The sequence below is a fragment of the Sprattus sprattus genome (assembly GCF_963457725.1).
Source record: "Sprattus sprattus genome assembly, chromosome: 4".
In the NCBI taxonomy this organism is placed as follows: Eukaryota; Metazoa; Chordata; class Actinopteri; order Clupeiformes; family Clupeidae; genus Sprattus; species Sprattus sprattus.
The window spans coordinates 4,672,225-4,686,405 of NC_137923.1; positions in this window are offsets into that span (position 1 = coordinate 4,672,225).

The following is a 14,181-nucleotide window of genomic DNA, read 5'->3' on the forward strand; positions in this document are numbered from 1 at the left end:
ATGACAGCTGATTTCCTTAATAAACCCGCAGCACGAGAATTTCCATTCCAAGTTTATCCATAGGTGCTCCTTACATGGCGAGGTTTACCAGGAAGATGTAGTACATGCCCATATAAGGATCATGTTGGATATGTGCATGTGACTTTACCTTGATTTGACTCTTGTCTAGATTTGTTTTAGAGAATGGACGTTCATTGTGTTTGATAACTCTGACAAAAAACCTCCATACACGAATCATGGGATTGAGCATGGTCGATACATTTAGCCTGATGACATATATTGTCCTGCCGGTCTTTTTCATTTAAAATAAATGTGAAGGTACATCAGCATTTAACTTAAATTACAACAAATGGGAGACCTTTCCATGTCAAAGCATTATCGGTACTAATGGATATGCTACAAATCCAGACTCTCATTGAAATTAGCTTGTGGGGTGAATTTATGTATGCACAGACCACCATGGCATCTGCAGTAGGCTACTTACCAAATGATTAAAGGTCCTCCACTGATTCATTTCATCCTTGTTTCCATGGAGACATGGTATGAAAGTCCAAGCTCCAGAAACACAAACAAAGGTTTTGGTCAATATGGTTTTTTTTTTCATTTAGTTTTTTTGACATAATTTCAGTTGACACAAGAGATTATGTTTCAGTTAGCTCAAAGGACTGTGATGGGGATTCTACAATTTATTTATTTTTTTAAATGTCACCAAATCTGGATAAAATATACATGTTTTCTCTTGAGTAGCCCATAGCACCATTACATTACTACGCTTACACACCAAAGCACTGGTTAAGAGTGTCCTGAAAATGAATATGCCATACTATGTTATGAGTTTTGGTCTTGAATGGAGCACTCCTCAACATTTAACCTCTGGAATAAGTCTATCACACCTTTATCTGGCATCCATCTATTCACCCTGATTGCTTTTTTTTTCATGTTGTGAACTATATAGGATGGAACTTGGATTCCAGGAGAAAAAGACACAAAATACTCAATCAGATGTACAATGATGAATTCCAGAAGCTGATTCTCACAGAGACACTGAGGGAAACATGCCTGCCAATTTCACATAACCCATGAATAACAAATTATTAGCCAAGATAAATTATGCAAATCATTTTAACCGTCTGTCTTCATTCAGTGGAAGATGTGAACATCAGAAAATAAGATCTGATGAGCACATTCAACATCAGCGCTGTCTTTCTCCCCATGCCGAGAAATGTTAATTCAATGAATTAATGAAGCAAAATTTTGAAATATACAGTATATACTTCTTTTAAACACCCTGCACTCTATATTTAACTGTTGAAGTTGAAGGGAAAAAATGATGGCCCTTCATGAAGATTTACACGTCTGTTGTTCAAATGTTTCTGGGCTATCTTTGAAAGAGCAGAGTTCTTATAAAAGTTCTTATGATTCATTTTTAAACTTTTGTATTTTTATTGTCGTATATAAAGTTGGTGAGTATGCCCCAATGGAACACCAGTATCCTTGGTGAGCTTCTTTTAAGGCTCCACAGGATGACCCCCTAGGTCTTCTGGGTGTCAAGGGCCAGGATCTGAACCTCGTCCCTGTAGGCCTTCTCATCGTTCCTCCTAATCTTACATACGACTGTGGGGTCATCTGCAAGCTTGATTTTGTTGTCAGAACCATGTACAGGAATACAGGCATGGGTGAAGAGGGAGTTCAAAAGAGGCCTTGGCACAGAGCCTTGAGGCACACCAGTGTTCTGGGTGAGGGTGGAGCAGGAGAGACTGTCCAGCCTGAGGCAGAAGGTCCAGAGTCCAGGTGCTTAGGGATGTGCTAATATTTAGCTATTCACTGTGTCGAATGCTGAACTGAAGTCAATGAACAGTATTCTGAGAAATTAGTTGTAAATGGCCAGGTGGGACAGGGCAGTGTGGAGAGAATGGGTCTGATTTACTGGTTACACTACCAAACGTTTCAAATGCCATCCTTCTCTTGGGCCTGAGGTACACCGATACCACTGGTGAGGGAGGTCAGAACACCAGTACTTGACCAGTGGCATTCTACAAAGACCCTGTGTGCCATTTGTGGTAGCGTGGAATATTTACAGTGTTTCATTCATGAATGGTCCAGTCATGAAAGGTTAATCAGTGAATAAGGAGAAGCTTTTTCCTAGCAGCGGTGACTGAAGGATAACTATGAGAAAACAGAATAAGAGAGTGCTCACAGTGCTGTATATGAGCAAGTGACATTTAAACATGGTCAAAAAGGCATATTCCTAACACCTAATATGCCTTGCCCCTGGCATTGGATATGCCCCTAGGATAACTTGTGTGTCCATGCATGGACAAGGCTTATGAACTAAATGGACAATCTTGTTATCGATGATCTGTAATGGTAAAAGCAAGTGGATACCCTGTGTGTGAGGAACATCACATATCTTTTATCCACTCTTTCTATGCATAGTATTACTGTTCATTTATCATACTAACCATGAAGAAGTTCAAATAGTTGAATGCAAAATCACATTTTTAATCTCTTTTAACTGGGAGACAGATGGAGGTCAGAACAGAGGATGTTGCCATTTTTTCATAGTTTAAATGCATACAGTACCATTGGCAGAATAGTCAGGCATGCTGCTCAATTAATGAGGGATCGTTAACCACTTAAATTATGCAAGCCTCCAGGCTCACAACAAAAGGATGTGCTGCTTCCTTTTTTTTCTTCGTTCCTCTCATAAATTATTGACTCCAGAAGGTTTTTGTTCCTGTCAAGACTTACAAAAACACACAAGACAGTGACAAATAAATGGAGCATCATTTGAGTATGAATTTATCTGAAACACAGTAATACATAAAACAAGATTCCAGGCTAATAGCAAGGATAATCTGTAAGGGGACAGTACTGAGGGTCTAGAAATAATTCCTGTGTTTTTTTGTTACTGCCAAGGCAGCATGTTGAAAAGATAGGCAATATGGTCAGCGGGGGGCATGTGTTGTTCTGAACAGATTTATATATTAAATCCTTGAGAACAGAAGAGGCAGATTTAATTCAGTCTATTAAATGATCAACATGTCTTGAAGTTCGACTTGTGCTTTTGGTTACCTGTGCAAGGCATAATTACCATATAATCACTTTTTTCATGCATCTCTTTATGTCTTTAAAGTCATTTAATTTGACACATACATCGGTGGATTGCACTGCATGACGTGGTGCTATGTGTAATTAGTTGGAATAGCTAATCATCGTGGATTCTCAAAATCTGAGGAAATGCCAGCTGGGCCTGACTCCAAGTGCCTCTTTAAGTGTCTGAATCTTCGTATCAGTTAGAGACACCCAGATAAAACAAGCCATAGAGACAAAAAACGTTGACTCCCCCGAACACCAGTGTAGGGCACAAACAGTTGTTACTAACTTGCTAAGCCTAGCTTGTCTCATCTGCTCGTCTGTAACTGGGATTAGAGTCTGGAAATGTATCCAAAGATGATATTTGAGGCTCCGCCAATCGGTGACCAGAGGGGAGTTGTTCAGGTGTTGATGTCCAAAAGAGGCAATATGTTCTGAAATTCAGTTAATACAACATTAGTGGTGCTAGAGTATGGAGGCTGAACAACATGGTTTTTGCTTGTTTCAAGCGAAGCCGACTATATACAGTCAAGGAGGAAATCATTGCTCCATTCATATCTTTAGGAATATAAAGACATATAGGTTTTGGGCACTTGGTCGTGATTATCAGGCTCTTCCGTCTTTTAGTAAAAAGCTCAAGAAATAAGCTTATGTACTCCATTATCTCAGTTCTATTAATTTTGGGGTAAATGAAAGGAATTCTGGGAGTTGGAGTTTGTGTAAGATGGAATATTTTGATGTTTGAATGAAAGATGTGTTTTAAATAACATATGTGAGATTTTTGTTTAAAAGGTTTAATTAGAAAAGTGAAATGTACTGTATATAATTTTATTTTATCACTTTTGTATGCAATGAAGTCCTACTGGGGTAAACGGTTGCATACCGCGGGAAGGGAAGAAGAGAGACGAGAGAGAAGAGAAGCCACGTTTGAAAAGTTTGATATAGAAAGTGACAAACGTTTTATTTGTATGTCGGACGTTGTCTTGGTTCTGGAGATATTTGGACTGAGTGTGTGGGGAGCTGGATGTTTTGTGCGAAGAGTGTGGTATTGATACAGTTTGTGCTAACATACGTTTAATGGCTATTAGCCTATCCCACTGTTAATGTGTCTATTAGGACGGTAACGTGAATACTGATAGATACATTGAGTGATTGAATTTGATTCAATATCAAAAGGTATTCATTGAACATTTTACTTGATTAAAATATTTGAACTTTTTGTCATTCAATTATATTATTGATAATGAATTATTCTGGTGAATTTAATATAAGTGCCAACACTATGTGTTCTTTCATATAAGCTACTGAGTAAATGTTAACAGTAACACCTTTGATTAGCTGAATTAGATACCACTTGCTTGCTGCGCCCCTTTTCATAAAATAACCAGAAATATATCCTTGATTTTAAGACCAAGTTTAAGTAGGCTAGTTAATGGGGATTAATCCATTGTTCGCAATTTGTAGGCTACTAATTTTTTATAGTTTTTCACTATTGTTAAAAAGTATGAAGCGAAAATTCGGCACAATCTGCACAACCTTCACGTCATGTATCAATCGCTCGCCCCAAGTGGGAAATACTTAAGATTCCCTTATCTACATTAGAGTCCGATTTTCCTTGTGAACACACTGATGTCAATTACACATCACGTTGTTGTCAAAACAGTGTACACAAAGTTCTGTTGTTGCACACAATTTTCAAGTAAAATCTCAAAGCATCAACCTGCAAACCACAAATAGTCAAATCTCTAAACTTTCAGGTCTTTTGACCAATTTGCAGTGAGGACTGCACCATTAAAGTGTCTTGAGCCTCTGTTTTGTTGGATAAACTATTGAAAACTTTGAAAAGATCCACAACCAGAGAAGGAGAGGGGTAAGAGTGAGAGGAGGAAGAAGAGGAGGACAAGAAGGAGGAGGAGTAGGAGGTTGAAGAGTAGGAGGACAGAGAGAAGGAAGAGGAGGACAAGGAGGAGGAACAGAATGAGGACAAGGTGAAGAAGGAGGAGGATCAGGAGAAAGAAGAAGAAGAATGGTCATCTCTAATGAGATTTGGGCCGCTGTGGTAGACCATGTTTTCATGGTTTTTCATTAGAACCTTCAGGATGGAGAACAAGTACGAAATCTGTTTGCCTTGTGTACTGTAATACTGCATATCAATATAATATACGTAGTGTGCTCACAGTATTTGTATTTTGCAGGACTGAAAGAGAACCACACTGTGGAGGAAGAAAACACACTTTCAATATTTTTTGAAAGCAAAGTAGCATTTTCCAGGAGATATAAAGGGTTTTGCATTTTCAGTTAGTTGCTTTGGAATTTGTGTTTAGAGTTTTGAGAACGAGGCATGCTTTCAAAAAATGTGTGTAAGCAATTGAGAAAAACTATAAGCATTTTGTATACAATTTTATGTCAATACAATCTGGTGGAACAGGAGACTAAAATTGTAAATATGGTTTGTGAGAACAACGGTATTGCTGTTTTATGTTTGACTATGAAAAATGTAGGCCTACACTGATACATTTTACAAAAGGAGAAAGGGCTCAATGAGTCATTGTCATTCATATGGTGTGTTTCGATGATTGTGTTTCCAATTTTGCACTTCTGTGTGCTGTAAATGCTTGGTAGTGTGCAGCTAATGCTTAGTTGTGTGTACTAAACAGTGGTGGAAGAAGTACTGAAGTTTATTACTTAAGTAAAAGTACAAGTAAACAGGCAAATGAAAGTACAAGTAAAAGTAAAAGTACTACATCAACAATCCTACTTAAGTAAAAAGTAAAAAGTACTCACTTTTAAATTTACTTTAAAAGTAAAAGTAAAAGTACTCACGCAATGGGTTGTCTCAATGTCTAGGCTGTGCCATTTTGATAAAGAAATAGCGACTGGTAATAAATGCCTCTACAGATGTCACTACTAGTAATAATTATAAGCAACAACATTTGTTAATTGGAAAGGTTGGTGTACTTATTGGGCCTATTGTCTGTAATACTGTTTACACTCTATCTTACAATTCTGCAGATGACAAGTTATCTACCAGGGATTATTTGCAAAGTTAATACCATTAAGCCAAACCAATAAAGACACAATTTTATATCTTGTAATCTTTTATTTAATTGTAAACGTGTAAAAAATGGAAATATGAAACATGAAAAACAAATGGAGTTGTTAAACTGGTCAATGCAGAGTTTTATGCTCTATTGATTGCAGAAAAGGAAAAAAAAAAACATATTGAGTAACCCAAGACTAGGCATTAGGTTTACATGCCAGGCAATAACCAGTCAATACAAAAGGCAAATCTTCACGTTAGCTTGACATTGCTAAACTACCAGCTTTATCTTACCACTACGTTAAATAAATAATCAAGGTACAATCGTGTTATTTTGATGCTATTGCTGTATGTCAACATGTATTTTTGCTAGATAACAGTATAAAATCATGTCAGTAACCGCATACGATATGCAAAAGTCATAGACATTAACTTAGCATAGCAAGAACTCCGCATAATTTGACCTGTTTCTCCCAATTTGAAGGCGATTTTAGACAGGAAACGCACTGAAACCTCCACGGGTTATTCTTGGGGCCTCTGAACTTAAACATGTCCTCAGATGAGGCTGACTCTGAATCCATGCTGAAAAGTTGTTTGTTAGTCAGGCTGTTTGTCGAATGTTTAAGCAAAACAGGCAAGGCTACCGTAGTGCTGCCGCTGCCAAATACACACTCTGGTGTCGTTGGAGCTGATAGAGCAACCTGATTGGCTGAAACGTCCTAAAGCAACGCAATCCATATTTTTGTGTAGGCAACATTTTGGCGAAACTGTGTTCATAAAATGTAACGAATAACGACACATATTGTAGAAATGTAGCGGAGTAAAAGTATAGATAATAGCTGCAAAATGTAACGAAGTAAAAGTAAAAAGTATGCACTATTATTTTTACTTAAGTAAAGTACAGATACGTAAAAATGTAACGAAGTACAGTAACGAAGTAAAAATACTTCGTTACATTCCACCACTGGTACTAAATTAATGTATGTGTGTGTGTTTTGAAAATATGGCTGTGTGTACCAAATGAAAACACGAGTTCCATTTTGTGAACTGTTAAGAGATTTGATAGCAAAGAGTCATCTTGCAAAGGGAGTGTCAGGTTTAGCATTTTGTGTGTGAGGTTTTCAATTTTCTGTGTGCAGTTTTGAGAAAGACGTTACTGTTTTGAAAAACGGGTTTTAGCAACAGTGAAAAACTGTAAATGTCCAACTCATTCCTGAATAAAGGTATGAAAACTAAATGTACATATCATTTCAAAAATGAATCTCTCATTTGTTAGATTCTAATCCAAAGTATGAATGTGCAAAACATGAAAAAATCTGGAAATGATGTGGCTCTTTTCATTGTCATAGGCTAATTATAGAGTTCAGACTTGGACAATAAGGGTTCGCTAAACAAGATTCTGAGCTACAAGCCAACAGACTTGCAAACACCATCAGCACTTCTGCCAGTGATAAAAGCTATCTTGTTTGGATACTGCTGCACAATGTAGTTATGTGGTGTAAGTTGGAACATCCCGTGAAAATGTAAATGAAACCTTCACAACACATCTCTAACAACCGACTGTTGGTGGTGCTTGCACGTTTTTTGCAAGCTTTTTAGGTAGGTAGGTGGCTATATTCAGGGGCGGACTGGCCATCGGGAATACCGGGTAAATCCCCGGTGGGCCGATGGCCCAAAACACCGTCCCATTAACATCATCAACCGGCCCACCGCCATCAGGCCTACTCACAGCGCATATCAGTACAATATTTTATAAATATTCTGAAGACATTCTCTAAGAAAAATAAATTGTAAAGAGCACTGACTGAGAGTTATACTCCTACTTGCAATCTGTCTTCACACCTATGGTGACTATTTTTCGATTTTTTTTTTTTTTTTTTTACGTTACTTCTTAAATGTGTTTTACGGACTTCGGAAGTTCAACGTAAGAACATATCTATACGTTATTAATGAACACCTGAAAATTGGTTCTTACACAGTCGAAGTGTTCTCAGTGGTGCCGATTGAGGTAGAGGATTCTGGGATTCTTACATTTGGATTTGCATAGCCTACATACATGCAACACGACCAGCCAGGGCACGCAACCATAGACATCATATAGGTAGACGCCGCCTCCACTGCTTCTCGGCGAAACGCGTCGCCGCCATATTGTTACAGGAGCTCTCTGACGCCAGAGGTCTGTCAAACGTGTCAAACAACCGCAAGTTGCCAGGAGCTGCGGTTTATCTGGATACAAATCACGATAACCTTTTACATTTCGCAACCAATTTCATGGAGTATTCAAGGGTTTATGCTCTACGTGAAGTGTGTGAAAAAGATTTGCCTCTACATTACTTTGAATCTCGCTAGTTAAATCGCCAGTCATTCATGTGCATAGGTCTATGATAAACGCTCACCTTTCTCGCACAGCTCGTGCACTTTGAAAATACTGAGAAGATCTATAAACTATCGAAATAGTGCTTCTTTAGTTACTACGTATTGACCATCATTAAGAGAAAGAGCATACATCAAATAGTGAGAAACTGGCAGTCAGTGTGTTTTTCATAGTTTAATAGTTCCTTTTCAAGTATGTGCATTAAGAAACCTTGAACAGTGCAGTTGGCAATACCCAGTTATTCCACAAATCAACATTACAAAAAAAGCTATATATTTCTATAGCAGTAAAAATATACACATCTCAATATATACATACACATCTCAATAGTTGAACTGTAATATAAATAACATAGCATATATAATACAATATAATATAATGACTCAGTATAATGTGCAATGGAATAACATATATATGATATATATAATATGTGATACAATATAATATAATGTAATATATTTTAAGTATAGGTATATATTCATATTATATAATATATATATATATATTTGTACATTTGTACAATTTGACATACACAATCATGCTCATAACATTTTCAGATCTATGCAGTGCAATTGACACAATATATAATTTCACACAATATATATGATATAATATAATAATTTAATCTAGGCTTGAACCCTTTAAAAAGTATCGTCTTGCTGAGCTTTTTTCGACTGTTGCCAGTCTGTAATTGCAGGGTGCTCAGTTTTGCAATGTGGTGCAGCCTGATTTTGTGGAATATGAATATATACCTATACTTAAAATATATTATATTATATTGTATCACATATTATATATATCATATATATGTTATTCCATTGCACATTGTACTGAGTCATTCATTTCTTAATGCACAGTCATTAATTTCTTAATGCATACTTGAAAAGGAACTATTAAACTATGAAAAACACACTGACTGCCAGTTTCTCACTATTTGATGTATGCTCTTTCTCTTAATGATGGTCAATACGTAGTAACTAAAGAAGCACTATTTCGATAGTTTATAGATCTTCTCAGTATTTTCAAAGTGCACGAGCTGTGCGAGAAAGGTGAGCGTTTATCATAGACCCATGCACATGAATGACTGGCGAGATTCAAAGTAATGTAGAGGCAAATCTTTTTCACACAATTCACGTAGAGCATAAACCCTTGAGTACTCCATGAAATTGGTTGCGAAATGTAAAAGGTTATCGTGATTTGTATCCAGATAAACCGCAGCTCCTGGCAACTTGCGGTTGTTTGACACGTTTGACAGACCTCTGGCGTCAGAGAGCTCCTGTAACAATATGGCGGCGACGCGTTTCGCCGAGGCAACGGGCTGAAGCAGTGGAGGCGGCGTCTACCTATATGATGTCTATGCACGCAACCATATTGACGTGTGCAGTCAGCCCTAGCCCTTAACACGGATGAGGCACAGCTTGCTGCTGCCTCTGTCAATCTCTTCCGTCAGTCTGATTTAGTTTTAGGTGTTATTAAATGTCAATTACTCTAGCCTACATTTTATTTGGAAAACCACTGACTGGTGACAGTGATAAGGTAAGACGTGGCGTTGACCTTGCCAAATGTTAGCTTGCTATTCACAGATGAGGTAACGTTCCCTACAGCAAGCCTAGCTAACGGTATGTCTTAAATTGAGACCGTTATGATCTGGTAAAATAAGCAAGCTGTTGTCAACATCGAGATTATCTATTTTAACATGTTAGCCGTAGTCACTTGCTTACAATCGATGAGCAAGCTATCCATGGTGGTAGTTGTAAATAGGGCAATCTTATCATTTCTAATACTGTAACTTGTGTCAAATAAGTTAACCAGCTAGTTTGTTATGCTAAAATCACTGTGTTACACCAACACTTACATTATAAACAATGTTAATATGTTATCTAGATTGTTAATATGTTATCTAAAGGTGTTGAATTGGCCAAGTAAAGCTTGCGTTTCACAACACTTACATTATAGGCCTAAACAATGTTAATATGTTATCTAGATAGATGATTCTGGAATAAAACATGGATAAATGGATACAAAATAAATGAAGGGGCATTTATAATAGACAAAAAATTGCGATTAAATATTGTAATAGTTTGACAGCACTAATTTCAAGTATATTTATCTAATACGCTTTGAGTGTACTAATCAATAGGCTTTTGAGTTATACGTATAGCCTAACCATCTGGGCCTCGTTTCCCGATAACGACGTATCTTAACGGCCTACGTGGATATTGGCGTCATCATAGACTCATCATTGCCGTAAGTGCGGCGTCGGGAAACCGCTCTGCAATATCCCTCTTACGACCAATTTCAAGTCCTTTTTAGCGTTCGGGAAACTAGGCCCTGATCTGATAACCATCTGATCTGATCTGATACTATTCATCTTGCAAACTATACCTACCTTGGAGTGTTACAATAGCCAGTATCATTTTATTCCATGTGTCCTTCCAGGCAAATTGGTGGATCCAAATGTTATTAAAAAACAAGCATATATGATTTAATTTCTTTGTTATCAACCAAAATAATGTTAAGTGTATGGGTATTTTTCCCAGTAGGCCACTGACCGATATGTGCGATCCATTGAGTGGGCAATGCGTTGTGTACTGAGTGGGCAGTGCGCTGTGTATTGAGTGGGCTGGTCTGACAGTAACTCCCGGGCCACTTTTTCCCCCCAGTCCGCCCCTGGCTATATTTTCACCAAAACTCTTCAAATTGAACATTCTGAGAAATGTTTCATCATCTCATCAATACCATGATTTTTCATTCTTTCTGTTAGATGGTCAGTGTCTTATGTGCCAAGCAAACTTTCACTTAGACACAAGATATGACTGCCTCCTTTTCAGTGATATCTTCTTGGAAATGTTGTGAAACATTATAGATGCCTGGCTCAGAGCTCAGTGACTGAAAATGTTTCTTTTGAACACCACAGAATCTACTCTTACAATTTTTCATTTGTTCATCGCCTGCAGTTTAAGCCTAAATGTTCTGTGATTGAAAAGTTTCCTGTGGTATAGTGGCACCAGCATCCAAAATTTCTGGAAGGGCCAAAAAACTAGTGCTGCTCAGAAATGATGAGGAGAGTTATTTGATTTAACAGCTCATTTAACATTTTTGTATAGGACATTTACCTCAGGTCCTCAAACGAGGGCTTCCTGAGGGAGTTGTCAGAAGATGTATCGAAATGCTAATTTGTCAGCAGGAAGGCAACATGTTCAACACTGCTCTGGAGCTATGCAAAACTTTGGCTCTGATGCTGCCTGTGTTAGATCACTCATCTTCTTCTTTTAAACTTCCATAACAATGTGCTGGGTGAAATAGGGGAAAACAGAATATTAGTTGCTGTGTTACTCTTTCAGTAACTAGTTGGCAAGTAAAACTGCAAATCTATGTCAAAGTGTATCCTGCTGTTGTGTTGATGATTAGTGTACAGCTGCAGCATGCCATAGCTATATGGAGGTTACAGATGTCACTCCGTTATAGTGACATTGACCTGAAATGTGTGAATATCACTGACGCTCCTGTGTTTTTGCCTCAGGAAAGACAGTGTTAACCCCAAGAGGCAGAACACAGGCCATGGGATGTCAGTTCTGCTTGTGAAAGCATCAATCTGTTGTTGTTCTTTTGCTCGAGCACCAAAGCATGATATGAGAGATGTTTGTCTCACAAGTATTTGAATAAACGCTTGAGACGGCAAAAACAGACTAGATTAAAATCTGCCTCTGGGTATGTAACCCTGCTCAGATGAAATGCTCCCAAGCTTTTAATTGGTGTTTATCGTTTGCATCAGCAATGTTCCTCTCACTGAATTCTAAAAAGTAACATTTTTATCCAAGAGAATGTAGATGAATGCTCAGATTTTTTTTCAGTCCTGCAGAATTCCCTTGATATCAGACATCACCACACTCCAGGGCTATAATGTACTATAATATAGATGTCATATTATACAGTTGCTTATTCCAGATGTCATTTATTACATTACCCAATTTTAATAATTGAACATATATATATATAATTGAGTCCTGTCTCTGTCACTCTAATTTAATTGTCTTTATTGTCAAGGATGTACTTGCAGTGTTTGACTATGTGGTGCATGACATGTTATGACAGGACATCTGTCATGACGCCTTTATAACATGCTAATGGCAATCATATGATGGAGGGTTTAGTAAAGTGTTGCCAAATGGGTGTTTCACTAAATGTTTTTTTTTGAGAATTCAAATGCACGCAGACAGCAAAGTTCCCCATCTTTCTCAGAATTCAGTATGTTGCACATGTGAACGGGTAGTAAAAAGACGTAATACCTTGTGGCACAGATTCAGAACAGGGAAGCATTAGGCTTAAAAGTATTTGCAAATAAATATGGGGTATTTTGTGCCTCTTTTTTTCATAGTTCAGGCACACATTCAGTGTGTCCATGAGTATTAAGTTGCACTATTGGTTAATATCAGTACTATTTGTGTCAGTCATTGTTGGCTGTTCATTATGAGGGGTACTGATGAGGAAGGACATTTTTTCTCACCAAATGCCATATTTGCAGTTAAAGTTGTTTTAGTTGTGAAATTCATCTTATGGTTTGTACAGGGATTTACCCGTTGCAAGGAGATGCTGTTTTATGACTTTTAAATCCGTAAACACACAAAAAAAATATTGGATTCTTATCCTGGTCAAATCCTGGCACCAGGTCAAAAAATATCTGTTGGTCCATTTAAAACAAAGAAAGATGACTCAAAGGTGAAACAGCTTCCTGAAAGCTAAACCATTCACACCTCCACCTCTTGTGTATGGTTTAGAGGGCATGAGGACAAATAATTGACCCACACGATGCGTCAGTCATTTCAAGTCCTTGTGCGCAGAAAACAATCCATGTAACCATCATACCTCAACACTCTCTCTGCCCGGGCAGGGGCATGGAAGGGCAGCCACTGCTATCTATAGCAACTGTGATGGCTGGATGAGAGAAAGGGAGAGAGAAACAGCATTCTGTGTCATCCAGTTTAATCTCATTACAGATGAACCGCTCCCAGAACCAGGCCCCTGATCAGACAATTAGATATCAATGGTTCCCCTAATGGGTTTACCACAATGTATTACCTGGCAGCGGCTCCCTACTTGGGGCCAAAGTTTGCACTGAAGAGAGGACAGCTGTGACTAGATTGTGAGAATGTTAATTGAAAAGCTGTAATTTAAGTTGTTTGCTGATTTATTGATCTGAAAATGTAAGGAAGATTTTTAAAGTTAAGGGTTTCACTACATCCTAGGGTGTGTGTGTGTGTGTGTGTGTGTGTGTGTGTGTGTGTGTGTGTGTGTGTGTGTGTGTGTGTGTGTGTGTGCGCGTGTGCTTGTGTGTACAGACTGAATGTACTACCAGGGGTTAAATTGGGCTTTTTTTAACATAGGGGGAACTTTTTGTGTGTGTGTGTGTGTGTGTGTGTGTGTGTGTGTGTGTGTGTGTGTGTGTGTGTGTGTGTGTGTGTGTGTGTGTTTGTGTGTGTGCGTATGTGTGTGTGTGTGTGTGTGTGTGTGTGTGTGTGTGTGTGTGTGTGTGTGTGTGTGTGTGTGTGTGTGTGTGTGTCTGTGTGCGTGTGCGTGTGCGTGTGTGTACACTAGACTGAATGTACTACCAGGGGTTAAATTGGGCTTTTTTTAACATAGGGGGAACTTTTTGGGTGTGTGTGTGTGTGTG